Here is a 14,946-nt window from a genome sequence, read left to right on the forward strand (position 1 = left end):
AAGTAATCCAGGAGTGGATCACTGGACAGCGGTCAAGAACATCCTGAAATACCTGAAAAGGACTAAGGATATGTTTCTTGTTTATGGAGGTGACAAAGAGCTCATCGTAAATGGTTACGTTGATGCAATCTTTGACACTGATCCAGACGATTCTAAATCGCAAACCGGATACGTGTTTACATTGAACGGTGGAGTTGTCAGTTGGTGCAGTTCTAAACAAAGCGTCTTGGCGGGATCTATGTGTGAAGCGGAGTACATAGCTGCTTCGGAAGCAGCAAATGAAGGAGTCTGGATGAAGGAGTTCATATCCGATCTAGGTGTCATACCTAGTGCATCGGGTCCAATGAAAATCTTTTGTGACAATACTGGTGCAATTGCCTTGGCAAAGGAATCCAGATTTCACAAGAGAACCAAGCACATCAAGAGACGCTTCAGTTCCATCCGGGATTTAGTCCAGGTGGGAGACAGAAATTTGCAAGATACATACAGATCTGAACGTTGCAGACCCATTGACTAAGCCTCTTCCACGAGCAAAACATGATCAGCACCAAGGCTCCATGGGTGTTAGAATCATTACTGTGCAATCTAGATTATTGACTCTAGTGCAAGTGGGAGACTGAAGGAAATATGCCCTAAAGGCAATAATAAAGTTATTATTTATTTCCTTATATCATGATAAATGTTTATTATTCATGCTAGAATTGTATTAACCAGAAACATAATACATGTCTGAATACATAGACAAACAGAGTGTCACTAGTATGCCTCTACTTGACTAGCTCGTTGATCAAAGATGGTTAAGTTTCCTAGCCATTGACATGAGTTGTCATTTTATTAACGGGATCACATCATTAGGAGAATGATGTGATTGACCTGGCCCATTCTGTTAGCTTAGCACCCAATCGTTTAGTATGTTGCTATTGCTTTCTTCATGACTTATACATGTTCCTATGACTATGAGATTATGCAACTCCCATTTACCGGAGGAACACTTTGTGTGCTACCAAACGTCACAACGTAACTGGGTGATTATAAAGGTGCTCTACAGGTGTCTCCGAAGGTACTTGTTGGGTTAGCGTATTTCAAGATTAGGATTTGTCACTCCGATTGTCGGAGAGGTATCTCTGGGCCCTCTCGGTAATGCACATCACTTAAGCCTTGCAAGCATTGCAACTAATGAGTTAGTTGCAGGATGATGTATTAAGAAATGAGTAAAGAGACTTGCCGGTAACGAGATTGAAACTAGGTATTGAGATACCGACGATCGAATCTCGGGCAAGTAACATACCGATGACAAAGGGAACAACGTATGTTGTTATGCGGTCTGACCGATAAAGATCTTTGTAGAATATGTGGGAGCCAATATGAGCATCCAGTTTCCGCTATTGGTTATTGACCGGAGAAGTGTCTCGGTCATGTCTACATAGTTCTCGAACCCGTAGGGTCCGCACGCTTAACGTCTCGATGACAGTTATATTATGAGTTTATATGTTTTGATGTACCGAAGGTTGTTCGGAGTCCCGGATGTGATCATGGACATGACGAGGAGTCTCGAAATGGTTGAGACATGAAGATTGATATATTGGAAGCTTATGTTTGGATATCATAAGTGTTCCGGGTGAAATCGGGATTTTACCGGAGTACCGGGAGGTTATCGGAACCCCCCGGGAGGTTAATGGGCCTTAGTGGGCCTTTACGGAGAAGAGGAGAGGTGGCCAGGGCTGGGCCGCGCGCCCCTCCCCCCTAGTCCGAATAGGACAAGGAGAGGGGGCGGCGCCCCCCCCCTTCCTTCCTCTCTCCCTCCTCTTTCCCCCTCCCAAGTCCTAATCCAACTAGGAAAGGGGGGAGTCCTACTCCCACCGGGAGTAGGACTCCTCCTGGCGCGCCCTCTCTCCTGGCCGGCCGCACCCCCTTGCTCCTTTTTATACGGGGGCAGGGGCACCCTAGAGACACAACAATTGATCAGTTGATCTTTTAGCCGTGTGCGGTGCCCCCCTCCACCATAGTCCACCTCGATAATACTGTAGCGGTGCTTAGGCGAAGCCCTACGTCGGTAGAACATCATCATCGTCACCACACCGTCGTGCTGGTGAAACTCTCCCTCAACACTCGGTTGGATCGGAGTTCGAGGGACGTCATCGGGCTGAACGTGTGCTGAACTCGGAGGTGTTGTGCGTTCGGTACTTGATCGGTCGGATCGTGAAGACGTACGACTACATCAACCGCGTTGTGCTAACGCTTCCGCTTTCGGTCTACGAGGGTACGTGGAGAACACTCTCCCCTCTCGTTGCTATGCATCACCATGATCTTGCGTGTGCGTAGGAAAATTTTGAAATTACTACGTTACCCAACAATGAGATGGAGTAGTTTTCAATGGTGAACATCACTATGTTGATCATATCTACTATATGATTCACATTCGACCTTTCGGTCTTAGTGTTCCGAGGCCATATGTGCATATGCTAGGCTCGTCAAGTTTAACCCGAGTATTCTGCGTGTGCAAAACTGGCTTGCACCCGTTGTATGTGAACGTAGAGCTTATCACACCCGATCATCACGTGGTGTCTCGACACGACGAACTGTAGCAATGGTGCATACTCAGCGAGAACACTTGTACCTTGAAATTTAGTGAGGGGTCATCTTATAATGCTACCGCTGTACTAAGCAAAATAAGATGCATAAAAGATAAACATCACATGCAATCAAAATAAGTGATATGATATGGCCATCATCATCTTGTGCCTTTGATCTCCATCTCCAAAGCACCGTCATGATCACCATCGTTACCGGCTTGACACCTTGATCTCCATTGTAGCATCTTTGTCGTCTCGCCAACTATTGCTTCTACAACTGTCGCTACCGCTTAGAGATAAAGTAAAACAATTACATGGCGACTGCATTTCATACAATAAAGCGACAACTAGATGGCTCCTGCCAGTTGCCGATAACTGTTACAAAACATGATCATCCTCATACAACAATTTATATATCATCTTCATCATGTCTTGACCATATCACATCACAACATGCCATGCATAAACAAGTTAGACGTCCTCTACTTTGTTGTTGCAAGTTTTACGTGGCTGCTACGGGCTTCTAGCAAGAACTGTTCTTACCTACGCATCAAAACCACAACAATTTTCCGTCAAGTGTGCTGTTTTAACCTTCAACAAGGATCGGGCGTAGTCAAACTCAATTCAACTAAAGTTGGAGAAACAGACACCCGCCAGGCACCTGTGTGCGAAGCACATCGGTAGAACCAGTCTCATGAACACGGTCATCTAATGTCGGTCCGGGCCGCTTCATCTAGCAATACCGCCGAATCAAAGTAAGACGTTGCTGGTAAGCAGTATGACTATTATCGCCCACAACTCTCTGTGTTCTACTCGTGAATATAAGATCTATGCATAGACCTGGCTCGGATGCCACTGTTAGGGAACGCAGTATTTCAAAAAATTTACCTACGATCACGCAAGATCTATCTAGGAGATGCATAGCAACGAGAGGGGAGAGTGTGTCACGTACCCTCGTAGACCGGAAGCGTTTAGTAACGCGGTTGATGTAGTCGAACGTCTTTGCGATACAACCGATCAAGTACCGAATGCACGGCACCTCCGCGATCTGCACACGTTCAGCTCGGTGACGTCCCTCGAACTCTTGATCCAGTTGAGGCTGAGGGAGAATTCCGTCAGCATGATGGCATGGTGACGGTGATGATGAAGTTACCGGCGCAGGGCTTCGCCTAAGCACTACGACGATATGACCGAGGTGTGAAACTGTGGAGGGGGCACCGCACACGGCTAAAAGAATAACTTGTCTATTCTAGGGTGCCCCCTGCCCCTGTATATAAAGGAGGGAGAGGGAGAGGCAGCCGGCCCTAGGGGCGCGCGCCAAGGTGTGGAGTCCTACTAGGACTCCCTAGTCCTAGTAGGATTCCACCTCCCATACGAAGTAGGAAAGGAGGAAGGGAGAAGGGAGAAGGAGAAGGAAAGGGGGGCCCTTCTCCTAGTCCTAATCGGCCTCCTACCCAAAGGGGGGCGCATCATTCCCTTGTGGGGTGGTGTTCTTCCCTCTTATGGCCCATAAGGCCCATAACTTCTCCCGGGGGGTTCCGATAACCTCCCGGTGCTCCGGAAAAATGCATGAACCACTCGGAACCATTATGATGACCAAATTGTTGGGGAACGTAGCAGAATTTTAAAGTTTTATACGCATCACCAAGATCAATCTATGGAGTCATCTAGCAACGAGGGAAAGGGGAGTGCATCTACATACCCTTGTAGATCGCGAGCGGAAGCGTTTAAGAGAACGGGGTTGATGGAGTCGTACTCGTCGTGATCCAAATCACCGATGACCAAGTGCCGAACGGACGGCACCTCCGCATTCAACACACGTACGGTTGGGAAGACGTATCCTCCTTATTGATCCATCAAGGCGAAGGAGAGGTTGATGGAGATCCAGCAGCACGACGGCGTGGTGGTGGAATCAGCGGTGATCTCAGCAAGGCTTCGCCAAGCTCTGATAGAGAGAGAGGTGTTACGAGGGGAGAGGGAGGGGCCAGGGACTTGGTGCGGCTTCCCTCCCTCCCCCCCCCCCACTATATATAGGGCCCCTAGGGGGGCGCTGGCCCTAGGAGATGGGATATCCAAGGGGGCGGCGGCCAAGGGGGACTTGCCCCCCAAGCCAAGTGGGGTGCCCCCACCCCTAGGGTTTCCAACCCTAGGCGCAGGGGGAGGCCCATGGGGGGTGCACAAGCCCACCGGGTGCTGGTTCCCCTCCCACTTCAGCCCATGGGGCCCTCCGGGATAGGTGGCCCCACCCGGTGGACCCCCGGGACCCTTCCGGTGGTCCCGGTACAATACCGATTACCCCTGAAACCTACCCGATGGCCGAAACTGGACTCCCTATATATAAATCTTCACCTCTGGACCATTTCGGAACTCCTCATGACGTTCGGGATCTCATCCGGGACTCCGAACAACTTTCGGGTTACCGCATACTAATATCTCTACAACCCTAGCATCACCGAACCTTAAGTGTGTAGACCCTACGGGTTCGGGAGACATGCAGACATGACCGAGACGACTCTCCGGTCAATAACCAACAGCGGGATCTGGATATCCATGTTGGCTCCCACATGTTCCACGATGATCTCATCGGATGAACCACGATGTCAAGTATTCAATCAATCTCGTATCCATTTCCCTTTGTCATTCGGTACGTTACTTGCCCGAGATTCGATCGTCAGTATCCCAATACCTTGTTCAATCTCGTTACCGGCAAGTCACTTTACTCGTTCCGTAACACATCATCCCGTGACCAACTATTTAATCACACTGAGCTCATTATGATGATGCATTACCTGTTGGAAATATGCCCTAGAGGCAATAATAAATTAGTTATTATTATATTTCCTTGTTCATGATAATCGTTTATTATCCATGCTAGAATTGTATTGATAGGAAACTCAGATACATGTGTGGATACATAGACAACACCATGTCCCTAGTAAGCCTCTAGTTGACTAGCTCGTTGATCAATAGATGGTTACGGTTTCCTGACCATGGACATTGGATGTCGTTGATAACGGGATCACATCATTAGGAGAATGATGTGATGGACAAGCCCCAATCCTAAGCCTAGCACAAGATCATGTAGTTCGTATGCTAAAGCTTTTCTAATGTCAAGTATCATTTCCTTAGACCATGAGATTGTGCAACTCCCGGATACCGTAGGAATACTTTGGGTGTGCCAAATGTCACAATGTAACTGGGTGACTATAAAGGTGCACTACGGGTATCTCCGAAAGTGTTTGTTGGGTTGGCACGAATCGAGACTGGGATTTGTCACTCCGTGTAAACGGAGAGGTATCTCTGGGCCCACTCGGTAGGACATCATCCATAATGTGCACAATGTGATCAAGGAGTTGATCACGGGATGATGTGTTACGGAACGAGTAAAGAGACTTGCCGGTAACGAGATTGAACAAGGTATCGGGATACCGACGATCGAATCTCGGGCAAGTATCAACCGAGTAGACAAAGGGAATTGTATACGGGATTGATTAAGTCCTTGACATCGTGGTTCATCCGATGAGATCATCGTGGAACATGTGGGAGCCAACATGGGTATCCAGATCCCGCTGTTGGTTATTGACCGGAGATCATCTCGGTCATGTCTGCATGTCTCCCGAACCCGTAGGGTCTACACACTTAAGGTTCGGTGACGCTAGGGTTATAGAGATATTAGTATGCGGTAACCCGAAAGTTGTTCATAGTCCCGGATGAGATCCCAGACATCACGAGGAGTTCCGGAATGGTCCGGAGGTAAAGAATTATATATATGAAGTGCTATTTCGGCCATCGGGACAAGTTTCGGGGTCACCGGTATTGTACCGGGACCACCGGAAGGGTCCTGGGGGTCCACCGGGTGGGGCCACCTACCCCGGGGGGCCACATGGGCTGTAGGGGTGTGCGCCTTGGCCTGTATGGGCCAAGGGCACCAGCCCCAAGAGGCCCATGCGCCAAGAGATGAGGGAAAGGAAGAGTCCTAAAGGGGGAAGGCACCTCCTAGGTGCCTTGGGGAGGTGGGACTCCTCCCTGGCCGCACCCTTCCTTTGAGGAAGGGCCAAGGCTGCGCCCCCCCCCCCTCTCCCTTGGCCCTATATATAGTGGGGGGAAGGGAGGGCAACCAGACCAAAGCCCTGGCGCCTCCCTCTCCCTCCCATGACACATCTCCCTCCTCCCGCAGCGCTTGGCGAAGCCCTGTTGGAATCCCGCTACTTCCACCACCACGCCGTCGTGCTGCTGGATCTCCATCAACCTCTCCTTCCCCCTTGCTGGATCAAGAAGGAGGAGACGTCGCTGCTCCGTACGTGTGTTGAACGCGGAGGTGTCGTCCGTTCGGCGCTAGGATCATCGGTAATTTGGATCACGACGAGTACGACTCCATCAACCCCGTTCTCTTGAACGCTTCCGCGCGCGATCTACAAGGGTATGTAGATCCACTCCTCCCTCGTTGCTAGATGACTCCATAGATTGATCTTGGTGACACGTAGGAAAATTTTGAATTATTGCTACGTTCCCCTACAGTGGCATCATGAGCTAGGTCTATGCGTAGTTTCTATGCACGAGTAGAACACAAAGTAGTTGTGGGCGTTGATTTTGTTCAATATGCTTACCGTTACTGGTCCAATCTTGATTCGGTGGCATTGTGGGATGAAGCGGCCCGGACCGACCTTACACGTACTCTTACGTGAGACTGGTTCCACCGACTGACATGCACTAGTTGCATAAGGTGGCTAGCGGGTGTCTGTCTCTCCCACTTTAGTCGGATCGGATTCGATGAAAATGGTCCTTATGAAGGGTAAATAGCAATTGGCATATCACGTTGTGGTTTTTGCGTAGGTAAGAAACGTTCTTGCTAGAAACCCATAGCAGCCACGTAAAACATGCAAACAACAATTAGAGGACGTCTAACTTGTTTTTGCAGGGTATGCTATGTGATGTGATATGGCCAAGAAGAATGTGATGAATGATATGTGATGTATGAGATTGATCATGTTCTTGTAATAGGAATCACGACTTGCATGTCGATGAGTATGACAACCGGCAGGAGCCATAGGAGTTGTCTTTATTTATTTATGACCTGCGTGTCAACATAAACGTCATGTAATTACTTTACTTTATTGCTAACCGTTAGCTGTAGAAGTAGAAGTAATAGTTGGCGATACAACTTCATGAAGACACGATGATGGAGATCATGGTGTCATGCCGGTGACAATGATGATCATGGAGCCCCGAAGATGGAGATCAAAAGGAGCAATATGATATTGGCCATATCATGTCACTATTTGATTGCATGTGATGTTTATCATGTTTATGTATCTTATTTGCTTAGAACGACGGTAGTAAATAAGATGATCCCTCATTAAAATTTCAAGAAAGTGTTCCCCCTAACTGTGCACCGTTGTGAAAGTTCGTCGTTTCGAAGCACCACGTGATGATCGGGTGTATAGATTCTTACGTTCGAATACAACGGGTGTTGACGAGCCTAGCATGTACAGACATGGCCTCGGAACACATGTGAAACACTTAGGTTAACTTGACGAGCCTAGCATGTACAGACATGGCCTCGGAACACAAGAGACCGAAAGGTCGAGCATGAGTCGTATAGAAGATACGATCAACATGAAGATGTTCACCGATGTTGACTAGTCCGTCTCACGTGATGATCGGACACGGCCTAGTTGACTCGGATCATGTAATCACTTAGATGACTAGAGGGATGTCTATCTGAGTGGGAGTTCATAAGATGAACTTCATTATCCTGAACATAGTCAAAAGGTCTTCGCAAATTATGTCGAAGCTCGCGCTTTAATTCCACTGTTTAGATATGTTCCTAGAGAAAATTTAGTTGAAAGTTGGTAGTAGCAATTATGCGGACTAGGTCCATAAACTGAGGATTGTCCTCATTGCTTCATAGAAGGCTTATGTCCTTAATGCACCGCTCAGTGTGCTGAACCTCGAATGTCGTCTGTGGATGTTGCGAACATCTGACATACACATTTTGATAACTACGTGATAGTTCAGTTAAACGGTTTAGAATTGAGGCACCGAAGACATTTTGAAACGTCATGAAACATATGAGATGTTTCGAGGGCTGAAATTGGGATTTCAGGCTCGTGCCCACGTCAAGAGGTATAAGACCTCCGACAATTTTTCTTAGCCTGCAAACTAAGGGAGAAAAGTTCAATTGTTGAGCTTGTGCTCAGATTGTCTGAGTACAACAATCGCTTGAATCAAGTGGGAGTTGATCTTCCAGATGAAATAGTGATGGTTCTCCGAAGTCATTACCACCAAGCTGCTTGAGCTTCGTGATGAACTATAATATATCAGGGACATATATGATGATCCTTGAGATATTCGCGATGTTTGACACCACAAAAGTAGAGATCAAGAAGGAGCATCAATTGTTGATGGTTTGTGAAACCACTAGGTTCAAGAAGGGCAAGGGCAAAAAGGGATGCTTCATGAAACGGCAAATTAGCTGCTGCTCTAGTGAAGAAACCCAAGGTTGAACCCAAACCCGAGACTAAGTGCTTCTGTAATAAGGGGAACAACCACTGGAGCAGAATTACCCTAGATACTTGGTAGATGAGAAGGCTAGCAAGGTCGATAGAAGTATATTGGATATAAATTGTGTTGATGTGTACTTTACTAGTACTCCTAGTAGCACCAGGGTATTAGATACCGGTTCGGTTGCTAAGTGTTAGTAACTCAAAATAAAAGCTACGGAATAAACGGAGACTAGCTAAAGGTGAGATGACGATATGTGTTGGAAGTATTTCCAAGGTTGATCAAATATCGTACGCTCCCTCTACCATCGAGATTGGTGTTTGCGTTGAGCATAGACATGATTGGATTATGTCTATCGCAATACGGTTATTCATTTAAGGAGAATAATGGTTACTCTGTTTATTTGAATAATACCTTCAATGGTCTTACACCTAAAATGAATGGTTTATTGAATCTCGATCGTAGTGATACACATGTTCATGCCAAAAGATAGTAATGATAGTACCACCTACTTGTGGCACTGCCACGTAAGTCATATCGGTATAAAACGCATGAAGAAGCTCCATGTTGATGGATCTTTGGACTCACTCGTTTTTGAAAAATTTGAGACATGCGAACCATGTCTATTGGTGTATATGCATGAAGAAACTCCATGCAAAGGGATCGTTTGGACTCACTTGATTTTGAATCACTTGAGACATGCAAATCATACCACATGGGCAAGATGACTGAAAGCCTCGTTTTCAGTAAAATGGAACTAGAAAGCAACTTGTTGGAAGTAATACATTTTGATGTGTGCAATCCAATGAGTGCTGAGGCATGTAGTGGATATCGTTATGTTTTTACTTCACAGATGATTTGAGTAGATGTTGAGTATATTTACTTGATGAATCACGAGTCTGAATTATTGAAAGGTTCAAGTAATTTCAGGGTGAAGTTGAAAGATCATCGTGACAAGAGGATAAAATATCTATGATATGATCATAGAGATGAATATCTGAATTACGAGTTTGGCACAGAATTAAGACATTGTGGAAATTGTTTCACAACTAATACAACCTGGAACACCATAGTGTGATGGTGTGTCCGAACATCATAACTGCACCCCATCGGATATGATGCATACCATGATGTCTCTTATCGAATTACCACAATAGTTTATGGGTTAGGCATTAGAGACAACCACATTCACTTTAAAAGGGGCACCACGTAATTCCGATGAGATGACACCGTATGAACTATGGTTTAGGGAAACCTAAGCTGTCATTTCTTAAAAGTTTGGGGCTGCGACGCTTATGTGAAAAAGTTTCAGGATGATAAGCTCGAACCCAAAGCAGATAAATGCATCTTCATAGGACACCCAAAACAGTTGGGTATACCTCCTGTCTCAGATCCGAAAGCAATAAGGGATTGTTTCTAGAATCGGGTCCTTTCTCGAGGAAAAGTTTCTCTCGAAAGAATTGAGTGGGAGGATGGTGGAGACTTGATGAGGTTATTGAACCGTCTCTTCAACTAGTGTGTGGCAGGGCACAGGAAGTTGTTCCTGTGGCACCTACACCAATTGAAGTGGAAGCTTATGATAGTGATCATGAAACTTCAGATCAAGTCACTACCAAACCTCGTGGGATGACAAGGATGCGTACTACTTCAGAGTGGTACGTAATCCTGTCTTGGAAGTCATGTTGCTAGACAACAATGAACCTACGAGCTATGGAGAAGCGATGGTGGGCCTGGATTCCAATAAATGTCTCGAGGCCATAAAATCCGAGAGAGGATCCATGTATGAAAACAAAGTGTAGACTTTGGCAGAACAGCTCGATGGTCGTAAGGCTGTTGAGTGCAGATGGATTTTTAAAAGGAAGACGGACAATGATGGTAAATGTCACCATTAAGAAAGCTCGACTTGTCGTTAAGAAGTTTCCCGACAAGTTCAAGGAGTTGACTGCGGTGAGACTTTCTCACTCGTAGCGATGCTAAGAGTCTGTTGGAATTATATTAGCAATTACTGCATTATTTGTGAAATCTTGCAGATAGGATGTCAAAACATTGTTTCCTCGACGATTTTCTTGAGGAAAGGTTGTATGTGATACAATCGGAAAGTTTTTGTCAATCCTGAAAGATGCTAATAAGTATGCAAAGCTCCAGCAATCCTTCTAAGGACTGGAGTAAGCATCTCGGAGTTGGAATGTACGCTTTGATGAGATGATCAAAGATTTTGGGTGTATACAAAGTTTATGAGAAACTTGTATTTCCAAAGAAGTGAGTGGGAGCACTATAGAATTTCTGATAAATATATGTTGTTGACATATTGTTGATCAGAAATGACGTAGAATTTCTGGAAAGCATATAGGGTTATTTGGAAAGTGTTTTTCAATGGAAAGCCTGGATCAAGCTACTTGAACATTGAGCATCAAGATCTATAAGGATAGATCAAAACGCTTAATGGTACTTTCAAATGAGCACATACCTTGACATGATCTTGAAGGTGTTCAAGATGGATCAGTCAAAGAAGGAGTTCTTGCCTGAGTTGTAAGGTATGAAGTTAAGACTTAAAGCTCGACCACGGCAGAATAGAGAGAAAGGACGAAGGTCGTCCCCTATGCTTAAGACATAGGCTCTACAGTATGCTATGCTGTGTACCGCACCTGAAATTTGCCTTGCCATGAGTCAGTCAAGGGGTACAAGAGTGATCTAAGAATGGATCACAGGACAGCGGTCAAAGTTATCCTTAGTAACTTGTGGACTAAGGAATTTTCTCGATTATGGAGGTGGTAAAAGAGTTCATCGTAAAGGGTTACGCCGATGCAAACTTGGACACTAATCTAGATTATTCTGAGTAGTAAACTGGATTCGTATAGTAGAACAGTTATTTGGAATAGCTCCAAATAGAACGTGGTAGCTGCATCTGGGAGATGACATAGAGATTTGTAAAGCACACACGGATCTGAAAGATTCAGACCCGTTGACTATAACATCTCTCACAAGCATAACATGATCAACCAGAACTCATCGAGTGTTAATCACATGGTAATGTGAACTAGATTATTGACTCTAGTAAACTCTTTGGGTGTTAGTCACATGGGGATGTGACCTTGAGTGTTAATCACATAGCGATGTGAACTGGATTATTGACTCTAGTGCAAGTGGGAGACTGTTGGAAATATGCCCTAGAGGCAATAATAAATTAGTTATTATTATATTTCCTTGTTCATGATAATCGTTTATTATCCATGCTAGAATTGTATTGATAGGAAACTCAGGTACATGTGTGGATACATAGACAACACCATGTCCCTAGTAAGCCTCTAGTTGACTAGCTCGTTGATCAATAGATGGTTACGGTTTCCTGACCATGGACATTGGATGTCGTTGATACGGGATCACATCATTAGGAGAATGATGTGATGGACAAGACCCAATCCTAAGCCTACCACAAGATCATGTAGTTCGTATGCTAAAGCTTTTCTAATGTCAAGTATCATTTCCTTAGACCATGAGATTGTGCAACTCCCGGATACCGTAGGAATACTTTGGGTGTGCCAAACGTCACAACGTAACTGGGTGACTATAAAGGTGCACTACGGGTATCTCCAAAAGTGTCTGTTGGGTTGGCACGAATCGAGACTGGGATTTGTCACTCCGTGTAAACGGAGAGGTATCTCTGGGCCCACTCGGTAGGACATCATCATAATGTGCACAATGTGATCAAGGAGTTGATCAGGGATGATGTGTTACGAAACGAGTAAAGAGACTTGCCGGTAACGAGATTGAACAAGGTATCGGGATACCGACGATCGAATCTCGGGCAAGTATCGTACCGCAGACAAAGGGAATTGTATACGGGATTGATTGAATCCTCGACATCGAGGTTCATCCGATGAGATCATCGTGGAACATGTGGGAGCCAACATGGGTATCCAGATCCCGCTGTTGGTTATTGACCGGAGAGTCATCTCGGTCATGTCTGCATGTCTCCCGAACCCGTAGGGTCTACACACTTAAGGTTCGGTGACGCTAGGGTTATAGAGATATTAGTATGCGGTAACCCGAAAGTTGTTCATAGTCCCGGATGAGATCCCAGACATCACGAGGAGTTCCGGAATGGTCCGGAGGTAAAGAATTATATATATGAAGTGCTATTTCGGCCATCGGGACAAGTTTCGGGGTCACCGGTATTGTACCGGGACCACCGGAAGGGTCCTGGGGGTCCACCGGGTGGGGCCACCTACCCCGGGGGGCCACATGGGCTGTAGGGGTGTGCGCCTTGGCCTGTATGGGCCAAGGGCACCAGCCCCAAGAGGCCCATGCGCCAAGAGATGAGGGAAAGGAACAGTCCTAAAGGGGGAAGGCACCTCCTAGGTGCCTTGGGGAGGTGGGACTCCTCCCTGGCCGCACCCTTCCTTGGAGGAAGGGCCAAGGCTGCGCCCCCCCCCCCTCTCCCTTGGCCCTATATATAGTGGGGGGAAGGGAGGGCAACCAGACCAAAGCCCTGGCGCCTCCCTCTCCCTCCCATGACACATCTCCTTCCTCCCGCAGCGCTTGGCGAAGCCCTGTTGGAATCCCGCTACTTCCACCACCACGCCGTCGTGCTGCTAGATCTCCATCAACCTCTCCTTCCCCCTTGCTGGATCAAGAAGGAGGAGACGTCGCTGCTCCGTACATGTGTTGAACGCGGAGGTGTCGTCCGTTTGGCGCTAGGATCATCGGTGATTTGGATCACGACGAGTACGACTCCATCAACCCCTTTCTCTTGAACACTTCCGCGCGCGATCTACAAGGGTATGTAGATCCTCTCCTCCCTCGTTGCTAGATGACTCCATAGATTGATCTTGGTGACACGTAGGAAAATTTTGAATTATTGCTACGTTCCCCTACATTACCGAGTGGGCCCAGAGATATCTCTCCGTCATACGGAGTGACAAATCCCAGTCTCGATTCATGCCAACCCAACAGACACTTTCGGAGATACCTGTAGTGTACCTTTATAGCCACCCAGTTATGTTGTGACGTTTGGCACACCCAAAGCACTCCTACGGTATCCGGGAGTTGCAGAATCTCATGGTCTAAGGAAATGATACTTGACACTTAGAAAAGCTCTAGCAAACGAACTACACGATCTTGTGATATGCTTAGGATTGGGTCTTGTCCATCACATCATTCTCCTAATGATGTGATCCCGTTATCAATGACATCCAATGTCCATGGTCAGGAAACCGTAACCATCTATTGATCAACAAGCTAGTCAACTAGAGGCTTACTAGGGACATGTTGTGGTCTATATATTCACACATGTATTACGATTTCCGGATAACACGATTATAGCATGAACAATAGACAATTATCATGGACAAGGAAATATAATAATAACCATTTTATTATTGCCTCTAGGGCATATTTCCAACACAAATGCAACCTTCCAATATATAAATCTTTACCTCTTGACCATTTCGAGACTCCTCGTCATGTCCGTGATCTCATCCGGAACTTCGAACAAACTTCGGTTCATCAAATCACATAACTCATAATACAAATCGTCATCGAACATTAAGCCTGCTGACCCTACGGGTTCGAGAACTATGTAGACATGACCGAGACACCTCTCCGGTCAATAACCAATAGCGGAACCTGGATGCTCATATTGGCTCCTACATATTCTACGAAGATCTTTATCGGTCAAACCGCATAACAACATACGTTGTTCCCTTTGTCATCGGTATGTTATTTGCCCGAGATTCGATCGTCGGTATCATCATACCTAGTGCAATCTCGTTACTGGAAAAGTCTCTTTACTCGTTCCGTAATGCATCATCCTGTAACTAACTCATTAGTCACATTGCTTGCAAGGCTTATAGTGATGTGCATTACCGAG

Source organism: Triticum urartu, chromosome 3, assembly GCF_003073215.2.
Source record: "Triticum urartu cultivar G1812 chromosome 3, Tu2.1, whole genome shotgun sequence".
In the NCBI taxonomy this organism is placed as follows: Eukaryota; Viridiplantae; Streptophyta; class Magnoliopsida; order Poales; family Poaceae; genus Triticum; species Triticum urartu.